This window comes from Cryptomeria japonica, chromosome 7 (genome assembly GCF_030272615.1).
Source record: "Cryptomeria japonica chromosome 7, Sugi_1.0, whole genome shotgun sequence".
Lineage (NCBI taxonomy): Eukaryota > Viridiplantae > Streptophyta > Pinopsida > Cupressales > Cupressaceae > Cryptomeria > Cryptomeria japonica.
In genome coordinates this window covers 85,577,123-85,590,286 of record NC_081411.1, presented here as the reverse complement: position 1 = coordinate 85,590,286, position 13,164 = coordinate 85,577,123, and positions in this window count along the sequence as shown.

Here is a 13,164-nt window from a genome sequence, read left to right as displayed (position 1 = left end):
TTTCTACCATTTGTTTTTGTGGAATTTCACAAGAGCATCTGTTGGCTAGATTCCTCCATCTTTGTAAAAATGATGAAAAAGACTCTCCATCTTTTTGCTTGGTGTTGCACAAAGTAGTGACTGATATGTCTGTCTCTATGTTGTAGGAGAAATGTTGAATAAATGCCTCTGCTAAGTCACCCCATGACTTAATTCCGGGTGGAAGTTGGGAGAACCATTCCATAGCTTGATCGCCAAGGCTCTGTGGGAATAATATCATCAAATATGTCTCTTCTGCTGCTATCTCAATGCAAGCTGTGAAAAACTGTCTTATGTGTGCCTTAGGATCCCTTTTTCCTCTATACTTATCAAATTTAGGCATCACAAAGTGTGTAGGAAACAGAGGCATTGGAATGCTCTTGTCAAATGGATAGGGACATATGTCTCTCATTGTGTATGTTGGCTTCAGTGTATTTATTTCCTCCATTTTCTTTTGTAAGTCCCTGATTTGTTGCTCCAAATTGTTCTTAGGTGGAGATCGACTTCTTGGACCATACCCCATGCTTGAGGCACCAATTGGAGGAGGAGCATGTTGCATATATGGATGATATTGATCATACACATGTTCATATGGAGGAGGTCTATAGTGATGCTACATATATGGACCACTTGGTATAGATTCATGTTGAGGAACAAAATATCTATTTTGTCCATGTATACCATACTCTACAGGCATGTCATGTTCTAATGTGTTGCCCCCAAATTTGACACGGGGTTTCCTTGTGTCCAAATTTTGAGCATGCCTTTGAATATCCAATTGCTTTGGTGGTTGATCCGTAGCAGTGATATGTGATTGAGCATATTTCTCTGCATAAGACTTCCATAATGGTCTGCGAAGGTGAGTATCATATGCTTGACCATGTGTATGTGGGACCTCTGGTTTTTGAAACAAAGATGATGGTGATTCAGGCACAAGATGTGGTCTTCTATTGCCTCCACTATTAGGCCTCCTTTGATCCATGTTCGAGTGAGGTTGTTGCAAAGGTCGATTTTCCATTATTTGAGACATGTCAAAATCATGAGGTATCTTGGCTCCACTTTGTGCCATCATTTGTAAGAAGTATTGTCTATCCCTCCTTATTATTTCCTCAATCAATCGATTAAAATGGGGATCCATAATGGATTCTTCCACATCTGTTGAATGTACGAAAAAGTTGTCCATATTGTCATTGTGTGTATCATTATTGTTTGTAGTGTCCATGTTCTCAACATTTGGAATGTTTCTATAGGCATCCATGTCAGGTAATGTAGTATGATCATAATTGAAAAAGATATCATTGTCATACTCATAAGAACTCATGTTTGTGGACTCTTGAGCCTCTTTAGTTTCTCTCCTAGGCTTTTGAAGACGGGTTTCAACCATGAACTAGGTATTGACCAAGATGTGTGAGACTAGATGAAAATGGAAAAAGTATGGAAGACCAAGAGTTGGATGGAATGTAAATGAATCTGAAGTGTACTTGCAATGTCCAAAGTGTAAGACCAAGTATGTATGTAGTAGAGTAGGTGTGACTTCCAAAGAGATGATAGTTTCTCTTGGTGAGGTAAGTTGACCTTGACTCTAAGTAAGACCAAATGAGACCCAAAGGTGATAGACCTTGATGAGGGACCACTTAGAAAAATGTTGTTGTATGTAGTGTGTTGACAAAGTATGATGAGGACAAGCAAGTGACCTTTTGACTCAAGTTTAGACAAATGTGAATGTAATGTAAGGTGTAAAGCAATGATGGACTGTGTGAGACCCAAAGACAGGTTGAATGCTAAATGAAACCCTAGAGAAATAACCTAAGAAGCTCAAGAATTCTGAAACTGACTGTGTTTGTGTGCTGGACTGTAAAAGTTTTTCAATTCTGATCACAGACGCGCCTGTATCCTTCACAGACGCGATTTCCTGACACAGACGTGGCTCTGTTTAACACAAACGCGTTTTTGAGATTTTTGTAAAGTGCACTGTTGATTCTGGAAACATAGACGCGTTTCTGCCCTTCACAGATGTGGTTATACAACACAGACGCTATTATGTCAGACATAGATGCGTTTCTACAAAATTTGTGCAATTTTTTCCAATCTATGAAGTCATTTTTGTTGTGACCAAATCTGACTGTTTAACAGTTTTTCATGATAAGAGGACACAGTGTTGATGAAGACCCAATGTTTGCAAGTGTCTAGACTCAAAATGACTCCAAGAAAAGTGTGTTGTTTGATGTAAAAATGTTTTGCATACATTTGAAGACACAAAAGACACAATGTTTTGCTGTTTGGTCTTGAATGTTTTGAATGTTTAAAATAAGTCAAGCATAATTCTTATGGCTGGCCAAGACAATAGTTGTTGATCCCACTGGGGGTTTTACCCCTGAGGCTACTCTATTCAGAGCGGATACTTAGATGCTTGACCTCACTAGCTCCACCCTTGGTACTCACTTCTCAGGTCAGCCAAGCATCAGTCCCCATGAAAACTCCCCGTGGCGAACTTTGTATCTCTACTAAGAACCGTATGTGTGTGGGCCGCAACCAGAGGTCCGACCTCCTGCCTCAACAACTAGAAGGATTTGGGCTTCTAAAACAAAAATGTGTTAGTAAGGGCATCCACTCGTGTGGCCATACATGCGGCACTTTCAGCTCTGTAAATATAGAAGGCTCCCAGCCGGTAGGGGTATCGCCCTACAATTGATCAAATAAATTTGATCAAACGGGTTTATGGGGAGACATAGTGTCAGTATGAACTAATCAACACACGTTATTCATAGTTTTCACCATGAATACAGTTATTTATAGTGGTTTGGAAGAAGATGGCTTTTCTTTTGCTACCACTTGGGTCGTTCTCTTCTCACTAGTAGTCCTAATGACCACACGGGAAGACAGGCCCTCTAAAGATTAAACAAAAAGAGACTATTGCTCAAGACACAAAAGACTGATTCAATTTTAGTGCACCAATTAAAGTGTTTGCTAGTCTATGAAAACAAGGCACACAATAAAAATCCAAAAATCCTTGCCAAGGACCTGCAACAAAGATTTGTTAGTAGTTTGGATTGTTTGAAATAATCACCCCTTCCTGCAAGCACACAAGTTAGGTAATTTTTAAATCCAAAAGACTTTGTGAAAATAGGGGCCTTCAACCAAATGATTTTGCTTTCAAGACAAGCTACACCAATTTCGTTAGCTAGATCTGAAAATGTTAGCTCAAAATAAACTAGATCTGAAACATTAAATGACCAAAAACTGAATCAATAAAACCCCAAAAATGAAATCAATGCACATAGATGTGGTTACCCCAGACACATACGTGACTCTCTAATGCAGACGTGCTTCTACAAGACAAATGCAGCTCCAGAACCCAGACGTGACTTTTGGACATAGATGCGTCTAAAAACACCGCAGACGCAACTAAGGAACACAGACGCGGTTTTTAGAATCTGCAAAATAAAATACTATTGAAGACATAAACGCGATTCTAGATGTCGCAGATGTGTCAGAAAACCAAAAATGCGATCCAAAAGTACACAGGCACGAAAGTACCAAAATGTCGTCAAAAATGTCAGATCTGCAACTTCAAAATACAAAATCTACAACAAAATATTAAATGTAAAAGGGACAAGAGTCCCACCGGGCGTGCCAAAATGTATATGGTAAAAATGGATAACAATAATAACGATATTGAAAGGCTAAATGAATTCAACCACAAAACCCTAGCCTAACAACAACAAAGATCCACCATAACATATGAAGATTACATAAGACAATGCAAATCAAATAAAATCACAAAGATTATACCATCACATGTCCAATAGGGTTTGGATCTCCATTCTTCCTATCTCCATTGATCTTGCTTGATATATTTGCTCTCAGATTTTATGTGCACAAGAGCTCAACAAAGAACGGAATGTGGTTGCAAGTAGGATCGCATATGAAAGCGCCAAGCGTAATGTAGTCAAGTGCATGAATTGATTAGCCAGGGTTTGATAATGAAGGAAGCATCTCCTTAAATAGAAGACACTATATGAAATGGAGGGATAAGATTGAGAGGTGTAAAAGGAGGTTAGCTATGATTAGAGGGTAGGTAAAAGAAATAATAAAATAATGAAAGGGGTAGGTAGTGTATGAATTAAGAGATGAATGACATGTGTCATGGGTAGAAAAGGTTAATGAATTAATTAAATAAATAAAGATTTATTTAATTAGTAGAGGAAGTGGGATCAATTAAATAAACAAGATATTTATTTAATTTAGGGAAAGGATAATTTAAATAAATAAATGTATTTATTTAAATGAGAAATAAGGCTAGAAGAGGATAAATGAATTAATTAAATAAATAAAGATTTATTTAATTAATAGAAGAATTAGGCTAAAGTAATTAAATAAATAAAGATATTTATTTAATTAGATTGGACAATTTTAGGTGTCTACAATAACAAGTTGTAGATAATTGAATTGGGAATGATCTAAGGAGGTTTATGAATTGCCACTCTATAAATTTCAGCTAAAACTTGAAGAAAATGGGCCTTGTGTGCCTTGGTTCTATGAGTTTACCCCAAAATTTGGATTAAGAATGCTATCTCAACCTGCATAACCTATGTATATCTTTTGATCACCATCAATCCTTGAATTTGGGCTTGCACACAAAAAAAGGGGGAAAAATGGTTGTGTTGTATAGGGGCTTGCCTAACTCAAACCTCATGTTGGTGTTCCCAACTCCACCACAACAATGATGAGTGATAAAGAGTGTTTTTCCTTAAAGGAATAGAGACAAATAAATAGCGATAATGTTGAAATGATAATGTTTACCTCATGTGTGAAGCCCTAGCTTAGATTCGACACAAGGAGTTGATGAGATCCTACAAGTGTTAGTGCTCAACAAAGTAAACTCCATTAGAACCAGAATTACTTCAATTGCAAATAATATTAAGTGCCTTCAGTTTTCTTGACTCTATAAACTTTGATTTCTTGATCACTGCAGTGCTTGATTACATAGGAATATTCATTAAATTATTTGTCCAAGCTTTCAAATGATGTAAGGAGTCACTTTTATATGTGAGTTAAATCTTTTCATCAATAATTATCTACATGTCAACATTCAAGATTTTGAATTTGGAGCCAAATTGGGATGAAACGGGTATTGGGAATCCTAGTTCAATCAAATTAGGTTGCACAAAGGTCAAGGCGGTAGAGGTGAGTCCAATGTTGCCAATCTAGACCCTACCTAGACCCAAATTGAGCATGTTTGTACCAATTTAGACATTACCTCCAAAAGAGATGCTAAACATAATGTGAAATTGTAGACGGTATACAATTAATGATGTTACAATAATATATTCATCCAACATCTATATCAAGTTGATCAATGTTAACTAGTTTATAATATTCCAACTAGGAAAGAATTTGGATTTGATTGTGTTAATTAATATCGACGAGTCCCCTTATATTCCAATCCTTTTAAGCATAAATTTATTTCAAAGTTGTAATCCAAGAATGAGAGCATACAATTTAGCTTCATTGTATGTCTTATCTAAGGGGGAGAGCCACTGGCCTCTCTTCTTCTCTAGGTTTTTAGATTTATCTCTTGAAACTCCATTTATGAGGGAAGCAATGAGGCCATACTAAAACTTGGTCATAAAATTGTCCCTCACGAAGAACATTTTTTTGATTCATTAGTACAAACCATTCCATAAAGAGACTAAGAATGTTATTAGCCAATGCACTTTTCCATCCAAACTTGGTAGGAAACCATAACAAACACTCTTAATCATAACAACATTCCAATAAAATGTGATTAATGGATTCCTTATTTTATTTACATAGTAAGCATCGAAAGGGTCCCCATTAACTTGATAAATCTATCAATCATGAGGATTTTCTTTTACAAAGTAGCCCATGAAGACCCTAACTTATGAAAGGCATATTTTATTCCAACATAAATGAATCTGAAGCTCAATCTTTTTCTCATATATATTTCATCACAACATAGCCAATTTCAGTTAAGTGGCTCTTAAACTTTGAGTAGTTACATTTGATATGGCTTCTCCATTTGAAATAACAAAATCCTTCTCTTTCTAGATCTCTTGTAGTATCCTCGGCTAATTCTCTACAATACCAATATCCTAAAAGCCTTTCCACTTCTAATTTGTAATGCCTAATTTTCTAACAAGCTTCACATTATCTACCAAGATCCTTGTTCTTTAGATAAGACCTATTTGGATTGGCTTAAATCAGTACAAGTTGTATACACCTAAAATTGGCTTGAGATAAATTAATTAAATATTTATTATTCAATTAATGTCTATTCTTCTATCAATAAATACATTTTAATTTATTTATGTGATTCACGCTATCCTATTTCTTCTACTGATTAAATAAATATTAATTTATTTGATTAAAATCCTAAAAACCTAAGTTCTAAATCTTCTAAAAGTCTTTATTAAATAATTTTAAATTATTTAATTCCTCTCCACTTCATCCTCCACATCACTCTTCCATGTCAACCTTACACCTCACTTGCCACCTCATCATTATGTGGCTAAGAAAATTAAATATTTATAATATTTGATTGGCTATTTATCCTCAACATCATTCCCTAGTCAAAATGAAGTGGAAACTTAGTGTCACCTTATCTCATATTCATTTTCCACCATCCCTATCCTCAAGACTTTGGTCTCTCCGCCTCACCATGGTCAAAGGTGACTCATGAGACACATGCCTTATGAGGCCTACCTTTTCTCTCACATTCCAACAACTTGGAAAGTTTCCTCCTCCTTCTTCTCATGGTCATGGAGAGCATAATGACACGTGGCCTCTCCTCCCACCCTTTCCTCCACCCTATCAATGTAGGTGGAACATCCTCCTCTTTATCTCAAAATATATCCAACTCAATCCTAGCAATCTATTGTCTCGAGACCAATTATTATCCATTGATCTTTGCCAACTAGGATTAGAGCCTTGGATTTTCTATAAAAGGAGAACTCATATCCTCATTTTGGCTAATAGTCAAAAGTTTAGTGTGCTTATTATACTTTCATTCTTTCAAGAGATCATAGAAAAATTGTGTCATTGGCTTAGATAGCATTGCCATTAGTATTAGTTTATCAACATATTTTTATTATAGTTTCATCATAGTAATACCATTGCATATCCATAATAGCTTTGTAGACACCTAAATTTGACTAATTTAATTAATTGAATTTAGCTATCCTGAGCATCTTTAATTAAGTAATTATGTATTATTTAATTAATTAGTGTTCCTTCCTTCTAGCTATTTAATTTTATTAATTATGCTATAGTCTGTGTGTGCATGTAAAATTCATCTTAATAAAATATCAATTAGAAATAAAGGGAAATCACGAATGCCTATCTAATCAAAGAATTCTAACAAACAGACAATGAAATAATGCAATATCAAACAAATAGGAATTAAAACCATTCAATAAAATTCCTTATTCCAAGATCGCATATAGCTTCCATTGCTCTTCTCTTCTCTGTGGTATGATGGCTCTCAGATATTGTGCTGGTAACTTGCAAGTGACACAAAGATTCAAAGTTCATGATTCTTGAAAATGGAGATTGAATGCTCAATTTGTATATTTTTGGAGAAGATTGATTGAAAGGTGGAACATAATGATCAAGAGGTGGAACTCAGGTGAGCTATCATGAAAATTGATAGTTGAACTGCTGATTGTAGGAGTGAAACTGAATAGATTGAATAGATCAATGGAGTCAACTGATTGAGAAAAAGTTGACTGAAGGAAGAAAATAATGATTGGAGAAAATAAAGAGGATGACAAAGAAAGCTTAATTTAGAAAAAGCTAACCGAAAGATGGAAATAGAGATTGGAGAGATAAATGATTTAATTAATTAATTTATCATGTGCTTGCATTTAGATTTATATTTTCAATTTAATCTTTGCATGAAATTTATTCAAATAATTAAATTTATTTTAATTCAATTTAGTATTTGAATATATTTAGAACTTGACTTTGATTTTCAATTTGGTTTTTGAAATCATGCACATGTATTTAAATTTGGAAGAAATTAGAAGAAATAAGAAATTAAAAGAAATTAGAATTTGGGGGTTTGGAATTGAAGAATTAATTAGTTAATTAAATAATTTAAAGAAACTATTTAATTATTTAGAAATAGAACTATATTAAATAATAAATATTATTTAATTTAAAGGATTAAATCATAATTAATTAAATAATAAATATTTAATTAATATTTAGAAAAGGGTTGAATGATTAGATGATCAGAGATAGAAATTGAGAATTAATTTATTTAAATAATAAAGATTATTTAAATTGGGGAATTAATTAAAATTAATTAAATAATAAATATTTAACTAATATTTAGAAAATCATTAAATGATGAAAGAATAGGAAATAGAATAATTAGTAAGATGATGAGGAAATATGAAATTAGAAGAAATAGTTAATTAACTTAATTAAATAATTAAATAATTATTTAATCAATTAGAGGAATAATTAGTACATGATCAATGAGACATTTTTAGGTGTCTATATTTTCCCCTCTTTGAGACAAAGTCGAAATGACCTTGTTTCAAAGAAAACGAAAAAAATCTGCCCCAATATGCCTCGATACTACTGTATAGTGTAAATATGCCCCCTCGGAAAAGGTGGTTGGAAAATTCAAAATTGAGACCATGTTTTCGATACCAGTGTAATAAGCAAGCGTGTGAAGTTTCATTCCAATTCGAGATCGTTTGAGTAGGCTACAAGGTGTTTGAAGCTGGCGGGGATCATGGGCATCGAGATGTCAAAAAACCCTAATTTTGAGTTATAAATAGAGATTTTAGGTTTTCATTTGCTCATTCTGCAATTTGGTAAATTATTTGTTTTCTCTACAATGTGTGTGCTTTCTTCCGAGTATTTGATCATCATGGCTCGTTATAGAGCTCGATTGCATTTGTCTGATCGAGTACGTTCATATCAGAGACCTCTTGGGACTAGCGGCATGGTATTTTTCCAATTTTTCTTGATATTTTACCTGTTTTTTGCAATTTTCCAAAAAAAATTCCAGTGATCAATTTTTCCCTTGTGTTACGCATTCGCATATCGATTTTCACGCATTCGGATTAAGTGTACCACAAACGCTTTAAATGCTATGTGATCGCCTTAACTATTACACATTAGTGTAGAATGTGCCGCATTCATGTATATCATTACACATAAGTGTTTATTGTTACGCATGCGCTCATATCATTACGCATTAGCTCTTAATGTCATACAAAAGTTATAAGTATACCGCATTAGTAATAACTATCGCGCATTTGTTGTATGTGTAATTTTGTCATGCATTTGAAAATATTTTTTGTTTTTTATGATCCGATATCTGATATTTTCAACATTTTCTTGTTGCAGGAGAACATTGGAGTGTTATAGTGTCGACAAAGCAGACCTAGTGGACTTGATCTTCGTGCAGACTTGCTTGATGAGGAGATTGAGCATATCCAACAGCTTGGTTTATATCATGTTTTACACTTACCAGAGGTTACGTCCAACAAGGCCATGATTACAGCTTTGATAGAGCAGTGGCATTCTGAGACTTGTTCATTCCATCTTCCGACTAGTGAGGCATCCATCACTTTAGAGGATGTATGACGTATAGTCCATATTCTGATTCATGGTGAGAGAGTTGTGTACGACCATGATGATGGCATTGCTGGATTGTGTGCACTTTTCAAGTGTGAGATATGGGACTTGCAGATCAGTGGCCGATATGACATCCCTTGGGCCCAGTTAGATTATGATGACATGACTATTCTACTATGCAGTATTGTTGGCGATTTGTTGATACCTGACAGATGAGGCCATGGATTTCTAGTTAGATGGGGCAAAGTGCTCCATGCTATGATTGTTCATCATCGACTATATGTGTGGGGTCCATGTCTACTGGCCATGTTATATTATCAGATGCATGGGATTGTATATCTAAGATATCGATCTATCAGTTGTGGTGTGACACTACTCCAGACTTGGGCATGGGAGCATATTTCTATCTCGAGGCCTGTTATTCATGTTGATTTGTAGCTTGGTGAGCCTTATGCTTTTAGGTACACAACAGGTATCAGGCACAGGGGTTCAGGTAACACCTTGTATTGGAGACATCAATTGGACACACTACAACATTTTATTTGGAGACCATACTATGCCTCAGTTGGGCAGATGATGCAGTGCACTTGCCTTTTTGCCGACAACAGAGATATCTGATTGGTAGGACTTTTGAGACCCAACAAATTATTGAGATGTATCTTTTAGGGCAGGTACAGGTGACACCAGTGGTTACCACTTATTTTGCTCGTGTATCTTGAGAGGTATCTGATTGGGGTGTGTGCATACAACCACATGTTGCTTCTACTGAGTTAGATGCTTTGCAGCCATTACTCTGGGGTTGGGGTAGAGGTGCAGCGGATCCAGGGATGACACTAGAGTATGATGCATGGTTTGCTAGATAGAGGCCAGTGCCACTTACTGTGTTAGGTCCTAGAGGCAACCAAAACAACTTAACCAAATTATTACTTAATACCGGTGAACCAGTCTATTATACCGGTGGATAGATTTAATAGATAAATGCAAGACTAGTAAATATTAATGCATGAAACAAAAAGACAAAGTTATCCACAACACATAACACCAATATTTGTATGTGAAAACCCTGTAAGGGGAAAAACCACGGTGGGAAACCTTACCCACAATTAGATGATACTACTGCAGATAGTAAGTGTACATAAATGGGGTCTGCACATGCAGAAAGGTCAAGCACCTAGAGCTCACTGCTCAAACACAAATGAGAGTCACACTGACTACAATTGGATGGTTAAATCCAATAAGAATGTACTGCTCAAAATAGCATCTTCATATCCTAGATTAAGTACCGGTGTAGTTCTGATATGCTTTCACAAAAACCTAGCAAATGATGTCTGCGTGTATAGCTCTGCTTAATTTCGCATATACCTTCACACAAATCCTTTTTCACATTCCACATTCGATCTTACAATTAAGACCTTACATTTATACCATAACCTAAGACCAATTTTAGTAGGTCGGCTCTACAAGATATTACAATAAAATCATTTTACAAACAATACAATATCCGATGTAATAACTGATTCAACATGTCGGCTTAATGCATTTACAACAATAATTAATCATCTCCATAGCATGCCGTGCTGATCTGGAAAAGATAAACCTGCTGATGTATACCTTGGACCTATTTGCCAGTAACAACAAATATGCAAATATGAATATGCTAATAAACAATTCTCCAAGATAAGATGTCCAAACAATGTCTTCGACATTACCAAGTTTTTTCCATGCCACTACAAGTGCCGGTGATCATTATATCCTACCGGTGTACCATATACCGGTGACTGTGCAAAAGTCACTTGCTTGCCGATGAATGTTGCTGGATCTCCAAAGTGCTAGAGTTTTAGTAGGTGTTGACATCAATGACAAAACCATACCAAAATACCAACAATTTCCCCCTTTGGCATTGATGGCAACACAAGATGGAAAAACCATCAAAGTGCCAAAATAGAAATGCCAAATATAAAAACCAACAATCTCCCTAAAGTAACAATCTCTCCCCTTGAGAGTAATATGAGTTACCTTATGTTTTTCTGTACCAATCTCTTCCCAAAAGACAATGTGTTTTTCCATAGATATCACTCCCCCTTTGACATCAAATGCCAAGGTTACAACAAAATCAGGTCCATATACAAAATACCAACCAATTTCAATATACCAACTACTCCCCCTGAGAAGTAGCTTCCTCATCAAAGCCGGAGTAAGAATATTTCTCTGTTAATTCTACTAGTTGATGACAGACATCAATTCTCTAGGTATCTACCAGTGGGGGTATGACACCAAGCTATTCTCTAAGATATTCAAAAGTCTCTTTAGGCAGAGGTTTAGTGAAAATATCTGCAAGCTGTTCTTTAGTATTCACATAAACCAGTTTTATTTCTTTTGCTTCAACTTTTTCCCTTAGAAAATTTAGTTTGATGGAAACATGTTTTGTTTTAGAATGTAATACCGGATTCTTAGATATATCAATTGCTGTCGTGTTATCACAATAGATAGTTATAGGTTCCTTGCATTTTACCTTTAAATCTTTCAACATTTGTTTAAGCCAAAATACCTATGTACAGTTAGTTGCTGCTGCAACATATTCTAATTCTGCTGTTGATAAAGATGTACAACTCTGTTTCTTACTCAACCAAGAAACTAATCTCCTTCCAAGAAAAAATGCTCCGTCGGTGGTGCTTTTTCTATCATCTACATCTCCTACCCAATTTGCATTTGTGTATGCACATAGGTCAAAGTTTTCATCTCTAGGATACCATAATCCAAGATTTGTAGTGCCTTGTAAGTACCAGAAAATCCTTTTTACTACCGATTCATAATTTTCTCTAGGATTACTCTGAAATCTTGAAACAATACATACTGCATTCATAATATCAGGTCTTGTTTGTGTTAAATACAGTAAACCTCCTATCATGGATTTGTACATTGTTGGATTAACAGGCGTAGATTCATCCCTTAAAGATAGTTTGTCATTTGTAGTCATAGGTGTGCTTACCGGTTTAGAGTTCTCCATCCCAAATTTCTTAAGTAACTCTTTTAAGTATTTTGATTGACTCAAGAATATACCTTTGTCAGTCTGTGAAATCTGCAATCCTAAAAAGAATCTTATTTCACCAATCATAGACATTTAAAATTCTTGCTGCATTTTAATAGAAAAATATTTACACAATCCATCTTCTCCTCCAAAGATTATATCATCAACAAAAACTTCTATAGCCAAGATGTCATCATTAGTCACTTTATAGTATAAGTTACTATCAGCATTACCTTTAGAAAAACCAATTTTTAAAAGAGACTTATCCAATCTTTCATACGAAGCTCTTGGAGCTTGCTTCAATCCATACAAAGCTTTCCTTAACCTGCAAACCATATCTTTGTCATCTATCAAAGAAAATCCATCATGTTGTTCAATATAAACTTCCTCCTCAAGATCTCCATTCAAAAATGCACATTTAATATCCATTTGATATACTTTGTAGTTCTTATATACTGCAAATGCCAAAAATAATCTAACTGCCTCAATTCTAGCTACCG